Source organism: Myotis davidii, unplaced genomic scaffold (genome assembly GCF_000327345.1).
Source record: "Myotis davidii unplaced genomic scaffold, ASM32734v1 scaffold162, whole genome shotgun sequence".
In the NCBI taxonomy this organism is placed as follows: Eukaryota; Metazoa; Chordata; class Mammalia; order Chiroptera; family Vespertilionidae; genus Myotis; species Myotis davidii.
The window spans coordinates 4,447,018-4,464,661 of NW_006300036.1; the positions used below are offsets into that span (position 1 = coordinate 4,447,018).

The window sequence follows — 17,644 nt, forward strand, 5'->3', positions numbered from 1 at the left end:
GAAGGGAGAGGGAGAGAGAGAAACACCAATGATAAAAGAGAATCATTGATAGGCTGCCTCCAACACGCCCCCTACTGGGGATCGAGACCACAACCCAGGCACGTGCCCTGACCAGGAATTGAACTGTGACCTGCTGGTTCATAGGTCAACACTCAACCACAGGGCCACACAGGCTGGGCCATTTTAATGTTTTTAAAATCCATCTTTCTTTCCCGTTCTCACTGTTTTCACAGTAACTCTTGCCCCTCAAGGGTTTCTGCATGGATGAGGATATTCGGAATGCCTAAGAAATTTCTTCAAAATAGACACTCGAGGGTTTGACCAGCAGTCCCCTGATTTAGAATCTAGTCTGTGTGTACAGGATGGGAGAGAACTTGTGCACATGCTCAAAATGCTGCCCGGAGGATCCTGACACAAAGCACCACACCACCTCCCGAAACCACATTCCTACAAGTAACCGTCTGGGCCTCTTTCCGCAGCCCTCCAACCAAGCCCTTGGAGCCAACAAGGGCCTGTCTGTGGTCAGGAGGAACCTGAGGAACCCCAAGCCTCAGTTTAGCCCTGACACTGGTGTCTACTACATCTTCACCCTCTAATTATGTCTCCACGGTAACCTGCTGGATACTCTGGTCTGCTGGGGCTGGGCCTCTCCCCAGCTCCTGTCACTCTCTCAGGCACCTGCGGGCCCTTCAGAGGATGTATCCACCCATCCTGATCCCCAGCCTGGCCCAGGTCAGTACCCAGGTTCCCACCACCTGCAGCCAGGCTCCCCTGACCCTGACTTCCTGCTCATCCCCAGGGGGCCTGCGGCTCCTGGTTGTTGGAGGAAGTGGCATCTGTTGTCCTGCCTGGACCCCAACTCTTCTTGGGTGGCCCTTAGGCATTATTCTGGGGCCCATGCTGCTGTCTGTCCCCCGGGATCCACCCTTTACACTGATGTGCCCATGGCACTCCCCCAGCTCTGCCTGCACCAGCAGGTGCGGGCCTTTGTGCGCTGCCCAGATCCAGCCAGTTTCTTCCCCGCAGTGTGCGCTCCAGCAGCCCTGGCCCAGCCCGCCAGCCACCCAGCCTTCCATCTGCTGCAGAGCTCAGATGGGGCAGCTCGAGGGGACAGTGCTCTCCATCCGAATGGGGTGGCCCCACTTGTACTATGTCCATCCCTAAGCTTCAATGCAGGTCCTGCCATCACTTTGTGGCCTTTCCTGGTCTGCAGGTGTTAGGGAAGCTCCACCTAAGTAGGCCCCGGATCCCAGGGGCCATTTGTGAAAGGTCAGGGGATGACCTCACACGCCTAGGGAAAGCTCAAAGAGGTTTCTGGGAAACTCAGGAGGAGCCCAGGGTGATAGAGAATGCACCTCCTCTGGAGACATGAGTGCGGCGAGCTTTACATCTAACCTTTCATGCCCAGCGCGGGAGAAGCTCTCAGCCTACTGCCCCCTGACTGATCAATATAAGATATGCATCTGCTCCAGTAAGTCTTTAAGGGACCTTACGGCCTCTCTTGCAGAACCCTCGGGCCCTAGTCCACTCCCTTTCCCACTGTCCAAGGCTGCCTCTGGCTGGTGAGCCCCATGCCCCCCGCTCAGCTGTGCTCTCTGCACATCGGTGCCTAGTGAAGCCAGTCTCCGTATGATCCAGGAAGGCTGCTCTCTCCTGAGGCCCTGCAGCCTCCTGAGGCTGTCCTTAAACCCCCAGGTCCCAGAGCCTAACCCTAAGGGCTTCAGGCCCCAGCGAATTCCTCAGTTTAGAGGTTCCATCCTTCTTTGCCAGATTCTAAAGAATCTTTGCCCGTCCACCCCACCATCAGTGAGGCCCCTCAGGCGGAGCCCGCCATCGAGTTTCCCTATGGGGCAGGCCTAGACCTGATTCCCCCTCCCCGCTCCCCCCAGCAGAGAACTCTCATTGTTACCCCACTCCTGAGCTGAAGGGAATCCTAGAAAGCCTTCCATTTAAGAACTCCCAGACTGTCCCTGTGGGGCCCCAGGCTAGCCGTGGTCTCTTCCCAGATGACAGAAGTCCAGGATCCAGCAGGCAGTTCTCGGCATTGTCCCTGGGGACCACATTCAGAGGCTCCCGGAGTCGGGTCGGCACAATCCCTCGTTGTACAGAACCCAGCAAAGAAGACCAGGAGGCCTGACGATTCTCCAGGTCCCGCCAGTGCTCCGCTCCCCGAACAGCGAGGAGCCTCAGAGCAGACACATTTCTCCTCCAAGTTAGAACAAATGGAGAAGAGTCCAGTTACCGCCCCAGAGATGAACACTAACCTCTTTTAGGACCACCTCTATGTCCTTCTGAGCGTCCATCCCGCGCTACTGAAGAGCCACAGTTTTAGCGTCTAAGCTGCACGGGGATTCAGTTTGCACCCAGAACAACGCAGGCTGCTGGCTACCTTGGCGTCCTCATGGTCCCCGGGCCCGGGAAGAGGACACTGACTCCACTCTGAGACCGCGTCCCTAAGTTTGCTGTGTGTCCCGAGACATACAAGGGGTCGTGCAGGTCGCAGGAACTTTGCTTTTCCAGTGTCTGAACCCTCACAAATAAACTCAGTGTCACTCCTCTGGAGCCCGGAGCCTGCAATAGAGCCTCAGGCTAACCATTCAGAGCCCAGCAGCCAGGAGCTGGGACACATCCTGGGAGGAAAACACTGGCCTCTGAAGGCAGGAGCCAGTCACGTCACACGGAAATTCCTGCTCTTTCCTACCAGGCCCCTCCGTGGGGTGCCTGAGGTGAGCCCAGTCAGTTTACAGCCAGTCTGCATAAAACACTGTATTGCGTGAGCCTCATCCTGGCCCCGATAAGCAGGCTCAGAACAGACCCAGAGCAGGGACCATTCCCTGACTCCTGGTGAACCCAGTTCGTATGGGCTTTAAGGGGAGCCCCGGGACTGTCTCAGCTGCACAGCCTCAGTCTACCTCCTGCTGGCGCTCATCTGGGGATAAGGAGCCTCGCCCTGGAAACAGGCCCTGCCCTGGAGAAGACAAGGAGGCCCTAAGAAAATCCCTCTCACGGTTGAGGAGCTCAATCCTGAGACAACGCACCCGGCTGGCCCGTGTCACCCTGGGGGAGCGAGATGGATGGGACCTAAGTCCCCCAAAGTGCCCAGCATCATAGTAACCTGGTCCTGGGCTGGGCAAGGCTGAGGGGTTGCAGTGAGCAGCACAGCCGGCCTCGGTGTGTGTGTGGCCTCTTTGGTCACTCAGGGCCCTGCACCTGGCTTAGAGCTCTGCTGTGGCCATCTTGACAGCCTCAGTAATTTTATCTTTGAACTTGTTTTGTGTAAGTGTGGCCTGATGGTACAACAGAGCCCGGGTGTGAGCAGAGAAGATATGCAGAAGAAAGTAAAGAACTTGTATCTTAGTATCTTTAGTGGCACTTTTTTCCTGCCTTTTTTTTTTTTACAAGAGGCCCAGTCCTGTCAGCAGCCCTGATGGAACCACCTCCCAAGTAACCAGCTAACCTGTGAAAGAGGGAATTAAAGACATAATCATCACCAAGAACTCTCCGGTGACCCCTCAACCTCTAGTATCCAAAGAAATAAAATAAAATAAAAATCTTTTATGCCTTAGAGTCACTCACCAAGTCAATTCCAGACCCAGGATTACCTGGTACTTTCTTCAAACTCACCCCGGATCAAAGAAATCCATTGGTGAGAACCAGGATATAGGGGCCCTGCATCCCAGGAAGCGAATCATGTTGTGACACCACAGGGTTGGTGAGAAGGGCCCTGAGTGGCCGTGGAAGCAGCCCTGTGGCCATAATCAGGACAAGGACTGAGGCTGGGGAAGCTGTGCTGTTCCTGTCCCGGGACCCACCCAGTGAATGTGTTTGCTAGTTCACTATGGAAACACTTTTGAGTCTTTGCTGTACACCAGGCACTGTGGAGATGAAGAGACACAGTCCTGTCCCTGACAAGAGATACGAGGATTTAGTGAATAAATTATAATAAAATGAGCTAAATTTCTGTATGCATATATAGAGGGTGCTATAGAAGCACTGGATAATCAATGCTGCCTGAGGGAGTCAGAAAACATCTCAGGGAAGGATCCAGAAAGATGGATAGGAGTTCCCCATTCATGCTAAGAAAAAACAAGAGGAGCATCAAGCCATCCCTGCACACCTGTCATGGGCAGAATGGTGAGAGGTTGGCATGATGAAAGCATGGGCTGTGTGGGAAGGGAAGTGTTCGGAAAAGAAGGCTGGGTACAGAACTGTAAAAAGGGCCTTGAAAACCAGCTAAGGAATCTGAGAGATATCTAGAATGCAGGAGGATCCGAAAAAAGATTAGTCAGTGTTCACTGTGCTTTTTCGGAAGATGGTTCAGCTGGTGGTATGGAAGAAGGCCGGGGGCAGGGAACACCAGAGGAGGGAACGCAGACAGAGACAGTGGTAAGAGCAGAATGGCAAGGCTTTGTCTAAGGGGGGTGGTAGCATCTGAGACACCACTCCAGCAGACATGTTCAGTAACTGGATGTAGGAAGAGAGAGAGAGAGAGAGAGAGAGAGAGACCTGCCAACCATTCTGTCTTGGAAGACGAGGCAGATGGGACCTGCACTGCAGAAATCCAATACAACACATGGAGCAGGTACATAGGGGAAGATGAAGGTCGCAGTGCCTACCGGACGTCTGGGTGTGTGTGTGCAACAGGCAGTTGGAAACAGAGATCTGGACCTCAAGAGAGAGGCTGAGGATGGGGACGCTGCTCTGGGAGGCACTCACACAGAGGCACTGGTCCGCACCACAGGGGTGAGTACGACCACCTCCCCAGAGAGCATGGGGAGTCAAAGGAGCAAAGGGCAGCTCAGGGATGGCCAGAGACAGGAGAGACTGGCCAACAGATAGAGAAGGAACAGAAGGGGGAAGAGACCGTCAAACTGTAGCAGGAAGCAGGCAGCCGCGCCACAGGGAAGTCAAGCCAGGTCACTAAATTCGGCAACCAGGAGGGCTCTGCTTCCTCAGCACAGTCTTGGTGGCGGCAGCTCGCCCACCACGGTTTCAGGTATTAATAGGATAATAAAGGGAAGGAGAGAGACAGAGCAGTTAAAAAGGGAAGGGAATGTCAGGGGCTATAAATATTTGTATATTTTTAAATTATTTTATTATTTATCTATTTGTTTTCAACATCTTTTTTTTAATCCTCACCTGAGAGTAGTTTGCCATTGATTTTTAGAGAGAGTGGAAGAGAGAGGGAAAGATAGAAATATCGATGTGAGAGAAACATCGATTGGTTGCCTCCTACATGCACCCTGGAGCCTATAATCAAGGTACATGCCCTTGACCAAAATCTAGCCTGGGACCCTTCAGTCCACAGGTCAATGCTCTATCCACTGAGCCAAACTGGTTAGGGCAGGGGCTATATTTTTTAATGGTCAAATATACAGGAGAGCAAAGATAAGGATGAGAACAGGCTCCTGGGGAGGCGGGAAGTAGCTTTACTAGAAAGCTACTTTAGTAAAGGGAGGGACAGGGCCTGTGCGGGCTGGCTAAGCTGGTGAAGGGACATTCATGCCAGATGACTCCGATGTTCTTGGTTAGAAGGAAGCAGGAAGGTGACATCAGCTGGGAGGTGAGAAAGGGCAAAGCTCAAAGGCTTTAAAGAATCTTAGACCTGGCTGCCGTGGCTCAGTGATTGAGGGTCAACCTATGAACCAGGAGGTCCCAGTTCGATTCCCAATCAGGGCACATGCCCGATTGCAGACTCAGTGCCTGATACGGGCTGTGCAGGAGGCAGCCTATCGATGATTCTCTCTCTCTATTGATGTTTCCATCTCTCTCTCCCTCTCCAAAGTCAACAAAAATATATATATTTTTAAAAAGGCATCTTAGTTTCCAAGGTGGAGACCTGCTTCAGGGTGGAGACCTGCTCCCTGCTTCCAGGTTTTTGGGACCTTGGTCAGCTGTTTATTCCATCTCTGCCTCCTGCCCGAGTTCCACAAGCTCACACCCACCCATTGTCCTGCTCCCCACAGCCCCTGCTGGGCTTCCCGCTGCTTCCCCTCTCTGTGTAGACTCAGCCTGCTGCTCACACATGTACCTGCCTGCAGTACCTGCTATGATTGGCCAGCTCTGCCTCTCTCTCTGGCACTTCAGCCACCTACAACCCAAAGAGCCCTGGGCCACTCCCAGCAGTCCCCATCATGATCTCTCTCTCTCCCATCTTTCTAAAACTCTGCTCTGTATCTAAGCAACTCCCACCTTCCTCTCAACCCACCAGTACCCCCAAGATCCTACAGGTGCTCTCCACTGCCAGATAAGGCAATTAGCTGTGGGCTGAAGACTGGCCACCGACCTATTGAATTTGGCCTGCATAACATTTTAACAAAAATTAATCTATCCAGTTAGTCACATGTGCCACCCTTTTTAGGAAGATGCTTCAGCTGGTGGCACCAAAGAAACGAATGTGTTAAGATAATTAACACATCCAACACCTCACATAGTTAATTCTGTTTATTTTGTTGTTTTTGCATCATACCCACCTCAGGCCCAATTCACAAACACAAGATCTCTCTGCAGGTGTTTGACAATAAAGTCCACACAATCTTAGGATTCAAGGCCTTCTATTCTCTGACTCCAGAATGCCTATCAAACCACATTGCATCATGCAAAACCCTTATTCCAGAAGCCAGTCTGCCCCGTCCCCGCTTTGCATTCCTGGCCTTAGGTCTCCCTATGTACATGCCTGTCTCCCACCCTGCCCCTCCTATCTGCATGCCCTCTCCTCTGCACTTGTCATACTAAGATCGGGCTCAATCCTACCTCTTCAAGGAGGCCTCAAAAAATCCACAGCACTTTTTGCCTAGACTCCCTTCACTTTGTGATAGGCAGTGAGACAGACATGAGCAGAGCAAGGACGATGGGCCAGGGTCACCAGGATGGAAAAGCCCAGGTGTCTACCAATGGACAATTGACGGGTGGGACCCTGACCCCAGGGTGACCTTTCCTCCCCTAGCATATGGCTGAGCTTGACGTTTGGACCCCCTGACCTTTTCCTCCCCAGAGATAACATCTGGGCCTCAGTTGTATTTCAGCTCCAGGCCCAGAAAAGCAGCAAAATCAGGCCAGCGACCCCATCCATGGTTGACCTCAGGACCACCTGCCTTGAATAATGACCCCCTGCATTGGCCAACCAATCAATCCGGGGAGACCACAACCCTAAAAGGACACACCTGGAAAACTGCTGAATATTCTATTGAGATCTTCCCTGGGACCGCCCCTAAAATCTCCGCCCTTAAATCCTTTAGGATGGAAAACCCAGTAGCCCTCCCCATGGGAAGCATACCTGTGCCTTCCCCTTCCCCTTCCCTCTCTCTCTCCCTGCCCTGGGCATTACCACTGGCTTCCTCACTCCCAAGCTCCAAGGGCCCTCCCTTTACCTCTATAAGTTGTTTCCTAAGCCCATTTATTCTAGGGATTACTTTTTCTACCTCTGTGACTTACCAAATAAATGCTCTCTTGTTTGGGTCTTGGCTCTAACTTCTTTCCCAGCGGGAAGTCAAGTACCAAGGCTGCGGAATCCATGGCCAATCTGACTCCATGGACTCTAACACCTGGTGCCGTCCCCGTCCCCGATGCCTACAACTTGACGCTTGTGTATATTTCTTTGTTATCTTTTCTTTTTGGTAAGTTGCCCATTTCCTCAGATAAGCCTATAGAAAGGATCCCTTATAAGTTGTAGATAGGAAAGGCCACATGGAGCAGATCTGCCTCTGAGTAATCTGTCTCACACATGAGCCAACCACTGACTCATAGACCTCGGCCGTCTCCGGAGAACCGTAAAACATCAGAATGAGCACAGATGCAGAGCCTTCGGGGCCGCATCTTTAGTTTGTATACTGCCTAAAACCTGGTAGGTACTCCATAAATGTTTATGATGAATAAGTACAAAAAGCAGAAATCTCTTCTTGTTCCGAAAACATCAAGGCTAAAACAGTCCCACTGGGGGGCAGTAAAGTCTGACTCGATGGAAACAAACAACCCCTGTTGTGTACCACTGTCACGCAGGCGTCCGAGGCCAGATGCATTGCACCAGGCTAGATGGGACAGCCACTAGAAGCAGCAGGAACTAGGAAGACCAGAGCTCTGGCCACACACTAGCAATGACTTACAAAGTGACCTTGGGCAAATCTCTCAACAGCTATTGATTCTTCAAGGTAACGGGATCCTTCCTCCTCACACTCTGCAATCATAATAACCATCTGGTGGGGAGGGAGAGCGGGTGGCTGGACCAGAGGGACAACTCTCAGAACAGGGAGAAGGGCTGCTCACCTGTGGTGTCTCCAATCAATACTACAGGTTCGCCTGTCCTTTCTCCCGGCTTCTCTGTAGATCCCTGGGTCTGTGACAGGTTGGGATTCCAGTAAACACCCTTCATTCCCTACTCCCACCCAACCTGTGTGCTTTAACTACACACTAGATGCACAGTCCCCAGTGGACATTTTCTAAGTACAAACAATATTAGCACGGATTTGATAAAATTCTACCAAGGGGTCAGTACACACCAGGCTATTCCAGGTGTTAGCCTGGAGGTGTGACAGGTAATAATCCCATTCTCCTTTTGGCAGAAATGGAGGCTCTAGGAGAAGGCATTCCCTTAAGCTTCCCAGGAGCCTGGGTGTTGGCAGCAGGGTTGGTCGTCGCTGGGTAATGGAACTTCTCTGCTAAGTGACAAGGCAGAGAAAGATAAACACTGTATGCTATCTCTTGTATGTGGAGTTCAAAGCAAAGAAAGAAGTCAATTCCAAAGAAATGGAATGAAAACCCCTATAGGAGCTTGAGGATACTGATAGGTTGAGAGGAAGGCGGGAGTTGCTAAATGCAGAGTAGAGTGGTGGTGGTCAGGGTTGGGGGGAAGGGAAATGGGAGATGTAGGTCAAGGGGCACAACATTTCAGTTATAAATTCTGAGGATCTAATGTAGGACATGATGATCATGGTTAATAATACAGTACTGTTTACCTGCAAGTTGCTGAGAGTACATAGTAAATATTCTCACCCCAAAAGCAACAACAAAATAAACAGAATTAACTATAGTAGGAGATGGATGTTTAATTGTCTAAATCTTGGTAATCATTCCACAATGTACATGTATATCAAGTCATCATGCTGTACACTTTAAATATATACAATTATACCTATCAATTATTTTTTGGGGGGGGGATTGAATTTGAGAAGTGTTTCTTTACCCTGCACCCAGGCAATATTCAATCATTGTTTGTCCCAGCTGAAGAGGAGGGTTTCAAGTTTCTAAAAAGAAGAAAAGCTAGAAAGAACGTTCTGGAGGAGGCCGTGTGATTGGAGTGGACCGAGAGGAGCAGGACTGAAGAGGCGTGTGGAGGAAATGAAAGGAAGAAAGCAGAGCAGTGACTACGCTGGAAACAAGGATGGTGATTTGGAAAAATGACTTCTGCACTGGGAGTGACTCACAGGGAGGCATCTGCAACCACGAAGCAGGAAAAAGAAGAACCAACAGCCAGGCATGAGATAAAGGGCCCAGGCAGCAGATGAGAGGCTGGGACAGAACTACACCCGTGGGGGTGGGAGTTGTCAACAAGTGGAGACAATCTGAAAAGGTGGGATGTGGTGGCGGGCAACAGTGGGTTTTGTTTTGTTTTGTTTTTTTTTAATTTGAAGCTGTCTTCCCTCTAACATCAGACACTGAGGTTTCTTAATCACCACCCTCCCCCTCAGAATGGAGGGGTCTGTCAAGCAGAATCGCAAGGAGCAGCAATTGGGAGGAGGTTATGTTCGCACTCTCTCATTCACAGTTTGCCCTGGAATAAATGCCTCTCTCCCTCAAGGCCCTCGTCCCTGCCGCAATGTCCTGAAGCACACATAGGTGCTCCTTGATTCGCTGTTTCAAGACAAAAGTATGAACACCCTGGACTCAGTGTACTCAGGGTTGGTGCCTGGGCGGCTTGACTGTGAAAAGAATGAGGCATTCTGACATGACTGCACAGCAACAAGACAGCTCCTGTGTGCCAACAAGCTGATCGCCTCACTCAGCACTTCTTAAGGCAAAGCTTTCGCTTTTTTTTTTTAAACAGATATCTGATTGCTAAGGCATGCAAGGCAGCAAACACTGAGAGCAGGCTTCTGTGATACGGAGGCCGCTGTAAGTCCACAAAGGCTGAAAGCAAATGTTCAGAATTCCCAGGGGCTCTGGTTAGCGTCTTTGGACTCCTGGTTTCTGCATGTGTGTGCATGTGTGGGTGCATGTGTGGGTGCCCCCCTTTTTTTAAATGGAGCAAGGACAGTTCATTGATGAAGTTCAGAAACAGAAACTTAAGTATGAAAGGTCTGGGTTCTGGACCCTATTCTGTTCTGACAAAGGTTAAATTTCCAATCCTAGTAGGGATGGAATAGTACCTGACTAACGAGGCACCCTGCTAGGAGGCATCAGCAAGATGAGGACAGTGTCTTACATGGACTATCGCGTCGATCTACACACAGGTGTTGGTGCTGCGTTATGAGATTTTTATTAACCTAACACTTGATAGTCAGGGTCTCGCTTATAATTTTTCATTCATAAGTGTTGCAAAAGTGGAATCTTTAACAGAATTTCACTGGGAGTAGGGGTGGTGGTGACCACATGTTGGCCCTGGTCCCCTGGAACCAAGCTGGTGCCATTCGCCAGCTGTCTGGTAGCCTCTGCAAAGCACCCCCAGTTAGCTTCCTCCAGGCTACTTGTCCACTTTACAAAACCTGCCACCATGATGGTGCCACCAGGAGGTCTCTAGTCCTCATCCCTACAGTGCCTGTGACATTACCTGGGGGAAAGGACACGCTGCTTGAATCCTGGACAGGGCTCTTCAGAGTCAAACAAAGGCCTAAGAGTAGCTTACTTTCCTTAGCACTTACTGCTTATTATGTGAGTGGCTTAGTACTTACTGTGAGTCAAGCACCCCACTAGGTACTTTGTATGTTATCTCACTGTACCCTCAAAACCTGGCCATGCCAGAGGTACTGCCGTCATCCCCATCTAACGGAGGGGGAAGTGGGCAGGCACATTGTTCAGTGTTACACAACCTGGAAGCGGCGAGGCCAGAATTTAAATCTGGTTCCCACCCTACTCCAGGGCCCCGCCTCTCGCCATTTACTTCAATGAACATACGGTTTGAAGACTGGAGCTGTGCGCCCTGGGATATAACGTCATGGCTGTTACTCCCATGCTGCTACATCTCTGAAACCAATCAAGAGTGAGCTAAACCTTGAGCAATCAAGTGACTACAGAAATAACCTTCACTAAGAATCAAGGACATACAGGCTCTACACTTCATCACCTGGCTCGATGCTGCTCTAGCCCCGCAACTTACAAGCGGCTGCTAACTAACCTTGAAGAGTGGGGTCCTGGGGCCAACCTGCTGGGACTCTAATCTCTGTTTTCTTCTAATCTCGGGCAAGACACCGAACCCCTCTGGGCCTCAGTTTCCTCATCTGGTAATAATAACAGAACCTCCCTCCTCAGGCTGTCATGAAGATGAAATGAAATAAAACATGTAAAATGCTCAGAGCCACATAGAGCCCAAATGAGTATTACTGATAATTATTTTTACCAGTCAGAGTCTACGGGCCAGATGCTTTCTACCTGAGTTTCCCCGTCTATAAAACAGATCGACAGAGTTGCTATGAGGATTAAGTGAGATAAAATCCTGAAAGCATGTCACATGCAGCCCTCCTTGCGGTAGGCACTCAGAAATGTTCATTTGTTTTCCTCTTCCCCGTGTAGCACTCTCACGTGGTCTTCTGAGACCTGTCTCCCATGTTATAAAGTGAGACGCCCCCTCACTCCCCAGCCTGGTGACCTCACAGGCAGGTCATGTCAGAGCCAGAGCGAGCCAACGACACGGCTTGTATGTGAGGAAACCTGGGTCCTACTTATAGTTCCAGCTTTTGAAAAGCCACATACCTCCCCTAAACCTCGACTTCCTTATTTATTCAACCTATTATAATCTCAGCAAGTGTGTTACAGACAGCGTGCTGCATGTTAGAGATGCAAAGATAAGATACAGTCCCTGACTTCAAAGAACACACATTCTAGTTAAAAATAAAGGCAGGTAAACAATGAAGTGCATTGATTACGGTATAGACAACACACAGGTGGCCCGAAGTCCGAAGGAAGGAGCCATCAGATTTACCGAGGCAGGGCAAGGAAAGATTCAGAGAAGACAGGCCCTGGAGTTGTCTTACAGATGAATGGGAGTTTCCCAGGCAGAACCGGAGGAGAGGTATTCCAGCAAGTGCAAAGGCTTAGGGATGCAAAACGAGGAACTGTAAATAATTAATTACGGCTGAGTACAGCGTGCATCTAGGGGAGTGGCAGCAAGACAGGATAACATCATCCCCACTTCCCTTGCAGGATTTCTGTGAGACTTGATGAGAACAATGCCTTAAAACACTGGAAGGGACACCATGTTACAGAAATGTCATGTGTGATTGTTAGGAGTGCTCTAGCAAGGCTCCTGATGGTACTAATTTCACCCATTTCCCAGGATGAGAACTCCGAATATTATTTCTTCTGTGACCACTACCTACCTCCTTCCTCTCTCCCCTGAGAGAAGGCAAACAGGAGTGAGTATTGATCTAAGTGGAGAGGTGGGAGGGAGGAGTGAGAAGAAAAGCGTCTAGCTCTGTCTTTCAATTACCACAGATCTTTTGAAAGCCCCTTACCTGTAATGTTTCTCAGATTATAAAAGAGTTTAGTTCTTTATTGGCCAAAAAGGAAACCTTGACCCTAAAACCTTGACTTTTTAGACGTTCTTGACCATAACCCATAGTAAGAAATACATTTTATACCATAATCCATCACACACACACACACACACACACACACACACACACACTGTAAAACAGTGTCAGTTACAATCTCCAAACTGATTTCATTACTTGACAGTGGTTCACAACCTACAGTTTGCAAAACACCACCCTAAGAGACAGGAAGGTTCATGGAAGATTTCAAAAGTGTAATTCACGAGTCCCTTCAGCTTTTCTTTTCTTTTGCATTTCAAGTCATTGCAAAATAGCAGCAAGTCCAGCCCATTTTCTGGGAAACAAACCACCCATTTGTCAGTTCACTTGGTGCTGTGCTGATGGTACAGGAGAGCTTTCCACGGGAGGTTCCTTGTGTGTTTGGTTGCTACAGATGATTAGCATGCTGACAAGCAGAATTTCAAAACACAGGACTCTCTCTTGGGCAGGGCCTTGGTGCCCTGTGGAAAGTAAGATCCTATGTCCCCAGTGCCTTTGCGATGAGAACATTCAATAAACAACTTCTTTCATGTAAAGAGCCCATCACACTTCATAACCCAGAAGTGAGCAAGCATTCTGCCCCAGGGCTGCTGAAATGGGAACACGATGACTAGATGCCTTTCCAATCATGCACAGATTTAAAATTCACAGCACCATCCTCACGCTTGCACCTCCCTCAATGAGGAAAGAATCTGCTCCCTATCCAGCTCTGCATGCCTTTGTGTCCAACCAGAATCATAAAGCTGGAGAGAAACACACAAGTCTTCTGGTCTACCTCTCTCCTTCCAAAAGGATGGCCAACTAAACTTGCCCAGCTAACAGCTGAACTATTTCTCCTTGTACCACAACATGCATCTGTGCTCTTAAGGGCTTTCCTTGTGGTACTGCAAAAGCTTTAGATGTTTCTACCGTCACACTTTTGATTATACTGTTTCTCCTACTTAGAATGTTTTTCCTTCCTGCCCATACAAACTCCATTTATTTTTCCAGATCACATCCCAAGCGCTCTAAGAAGTCTCCCCCAAATTCTATAGGCCTGTCCATCCCTTCCCCCTTCTCTGAAATGAGATTCAGCTCACTGAATTCATGCAACCTTTTGCCTCTTAGATGCTGTTTAACAAACAGTTAATAGGCATTGATTGACTTTCTAATACTTAAAAGGTGTGTTTATAAGAAAATTTAATCTTAAATTAACCTTTCTTACAACTTACATAGCAAGGAGTAAATAGAAAGGTTTAGTATTTTACTATGAAGCTATTTAAATCGGGTAATCATTATAGAAAGAAGCATTAAGTTATTAACTTCCATATACTCAGCACCAGTGACAACCATAATGGTAGACGCCAGCACTGTTGATTTTTCTGATATACTATCACATGGGAGACACTTGTCTCAGGCAACTGAATTTTTTCATGCATCAGACAGAGCAACTGAGCGGCTTCCCCCCTGAGCGGACGCTATGGTAGATGCTCTCATGGAAGAAGACTCTGTGCTTGATACACAGTCAATCCACAGAACTCTGCATCAGCTTTGGTGACCTTTGGTTATAATGGGATCGTTGAATTTTATAACATTGAAAGAACCTAAAGATTACCTGGTCCACGTCAGATGAGAAAATTTAACCAAAAAAGGTGAACAACGTGCTTCAGGTCACCTTTGTAGAAAATGACAGAGTTGGGGTTCAAACCCAAAACAAATCTTCTGTTACCCAAAGAAATCAGCTCAAAACCTCAGACCACCTAGCTCTTCAGTTTCACTTCCCTGGTCCCCAGACTTCCCGTCTTCCAGCAGATCCCTCAGTCTCACCACTAAGGAACTTCCCCAAGTCAACAGCAAACTGTCTTCCCCTCATCAACCAATTCCCTGATGTTGTGGCATCTCAATGTCACGACTTCTCTTGTCCCACTGGGCAATTTCACTTTTTATTCCAGTGTTTCCTTTCTCCAATACCGCACCTACCAAAACCACACAGATGCTTTATTTTAAACTCTTCCTTATGGTCCAGACAAAGTTACCTATGAAACCAAAGCTCGTGACCGTGACCACATCACAAAGAGTCCTACTCTCACCACCTAGGCTTATAGAAGTTTCTTCTATCTCATGCTGCATGTGAATATCATATACTGAAAAAGTTAAGTTTTCTCCTTAATTGGGCAGGTAATTGCTCAAGACACATAGCCAAGCAAACGATTATGTTTGTAAGTGAAGCAGGGAAGGCAGCAGAGTCCATTCACACTACCAGTAAATAACAAACTTTACTCTTTACCAAAAATATCCTCTCTCGCTCAAGAGCAGAACCATTGATTAACCCCTTCTTTTCTTTTTCTTGTCTATGTTCTTGTGAAGGCACTCAAAGAACGAGGAGGCGGTCAAAGCAGGAGACAGGACAAAGATGAGATGCGTAAAAAGTCCAAACAACCAAAAGTAGTTGCAGAGTGTGTGTTAAGCATGTGGACTCCAAAGGCCAACTGGCCAGTCTTGGTTCCACTAGTAACAGCCAAATGTCGCTGGGCATACTGCTTGAACTCTCTGCTTAGTTTCCTCATCTGGAAAATGGGGTAATAGTAGTACCTACCTCATGACGTTGCCATGAGCATTCAGTTCACACATGTAAAATACTTAGGATAATGTTTGACACGTATGAAACACTACATAAATATTAGTTAACTAAGCCCTAGCCGGTTTGGCTCAGTGGATAGAGTGTCGGCCCATGGACTGAAGGGTCCCAGGTTCGAATCCAGTCAAAGGCACATACCTTGATTGCAGGTTCCCTGGCCTGGTCAGGATGCATGCTGGAGGCAACCAACTGATGTCTCTCTCTCACATCAATGTTTCTCTCTATCTCTTCCTCTCCTTTCCACTCTCTCTAAAAATCAATGGAAAAATATCCTTGGGTAAGGATTAACAAAAATAATAATAAATATACCAATAAATAAATACTAGTTAACAAAAATAAATCCTGAGTTGGAAATTATTTTAACAATCACGCTGTGTGTCTGCTGATCTGTAAATCTTACTAGCAGTTTTAGGACATAGAGACATGATGATGGTTTCCACGCAGCCACCCTATTTCCTCTAATGTGGATGGTTTCCTGAGAACTCATTTTTTAATTCCTTTACATTGGGACTTGACCGTACGCCTAGGTCTCTCACTAACAGTCCCCCTTGCTGCAGCCATGGTGAGGAAAGGCCTCCAAACTTCAAAAACAAGACCTGGGAAACCACAAAGGTATCTGCCCACACATCCCAAATTCTACCTGTAACCCAGGACTGGAATTGGGGGACAACAAGCCACCTGCCATAGAAAAAACAAAATGAAGGGAACATTCTTTGCACTGAATGTGACTTCATGGTACAGGGCTCACAGGTCAAAGCAAACTTCTCAGAAGTTGTCCTAAATCCTCCCCTCCATTTTCTTCTTCATTTTGCTCAGATCGGGCTCGTGGCTACACTAAATTCAGTCTTCTCAAGGTCCTTATAATACGACAGCTCTGCTAAACCCCGGAAGCTCATCGGACTCCATGTCTCAGGAGGACTCCACTGCTGATACTGCCTATCCTCCAGGGCTTCCCGCTCTTGGCTTCTGGGCCACCAGATTCTCCCGGGATTTCTGGCTACTCCTCTGGGGCTCCTTCGCTAGCTGTCCCCTGCCTCCCCTCCTCCTCACATTGGAGTGTCCTGAGGCTCATTCCTGGGTCCTCTTCTCATCTCCATCCAGTCTTGTGGTTTAAAATAGCATTTCCTTCCTCAGTGACGCTCAAATATAGATCTCTAGCCCATGCCTAATCCTGAACTCCCGATTCATACATCCCACTGCCTACTCAGTGACTCCACTGAGATGTCTAACAAATCCTTAACTTAGTTTGTCCAAAACCAAACTCCTGACTTTGCCCCCAATCTCCTCCTCTTCTGTCTTCCCCACCTCAGTAAATAACACTCCCCACCTTCCCCTCCTCTTCTCACTTCCTTCATCCTTTCCCAGTCAGCAAATCCTATCAACTCTACCTTTAGAAACATCCAGAATCTGACCAGACCTCATCACCTCCAATCTGCCCTCTGGTCCCCAGCACTATCATCCCTCCTGAGTACTGAAAGCACCCTTGTAAGACATTCTCTCGCTTTTGCCCTGGCCCCACTGTAGCATTTTCTCAAAACAGCAGCCAGAGAGAGGCCATTAAAACCTAAGCAGGATCATGACATAGTCCTAAGTAATCTGAGTTGCTCCATTCTACCCTCAGGCCTCTGACCTAATCTCCTCCTACTCTCCCCAGTTCACGCCCTCCTTCTGTTCAGGCCCCTGTGCTTACTGCATCTTCTGCTTGGAACGCCCTTCCCCATCCATGAGCTGGCTCCCTCAACACCTTCTCGTCCCTGCTCAAAAGTCAGCCTCTAGATCAGTGGTTCTCAACCTTCCTAATGCTGCGACCCTTTAATACAGTTCCTCATGTTGTGGTGACCTCCAACCATAAAATTATTTTTTTTGCTACTTCATAACTGTAATGTTGCTACTGTTATGAATCGTAATGTAAATATCTGATATGCAGGATGCATTTTCATTGCTACAAATTGAACATAATTAAAGCATAGTGCTTAATCACAAAAACAATATGTAATTATATATATGTGTTTTCCTATGGTCTTAGGCGACCCCTGTGAAAGGGTCGTTTGACCCCCCAAAGGGGTCGCGACCCACAGGTTGAGAACCGCTGCTCTAGATGACGCTGGTCCTCACAGTACTTTTTGAAATTGCAAACTATACCTGCTTAGCACTCCTCCTCTCCCTCCCCTGCTTTAATTTCCCCAATTAGATTCATCAACCTCTTATTTTATAAATGTTATCTTAAAATTTTTATAAAATTATTTTATTTCTCTCTATTAGAATACTCATTTTCGTCTTCCCCTAC

General features: G+C 48.3%; 1 protein-coding gene across 1 annotated transcript in view; it reads right to left on the reverse strand.

The window, feature by feature from the left end:
* LPAR3 (lysophosphatidic acid receptor 3) overlaps nt 1-17,644 on the reverse strand; it is a 57,487-nt gene that overhangs the window by 38,962 nt on the left and 881 nt on the right. The window lies entirely within an intron of this gene.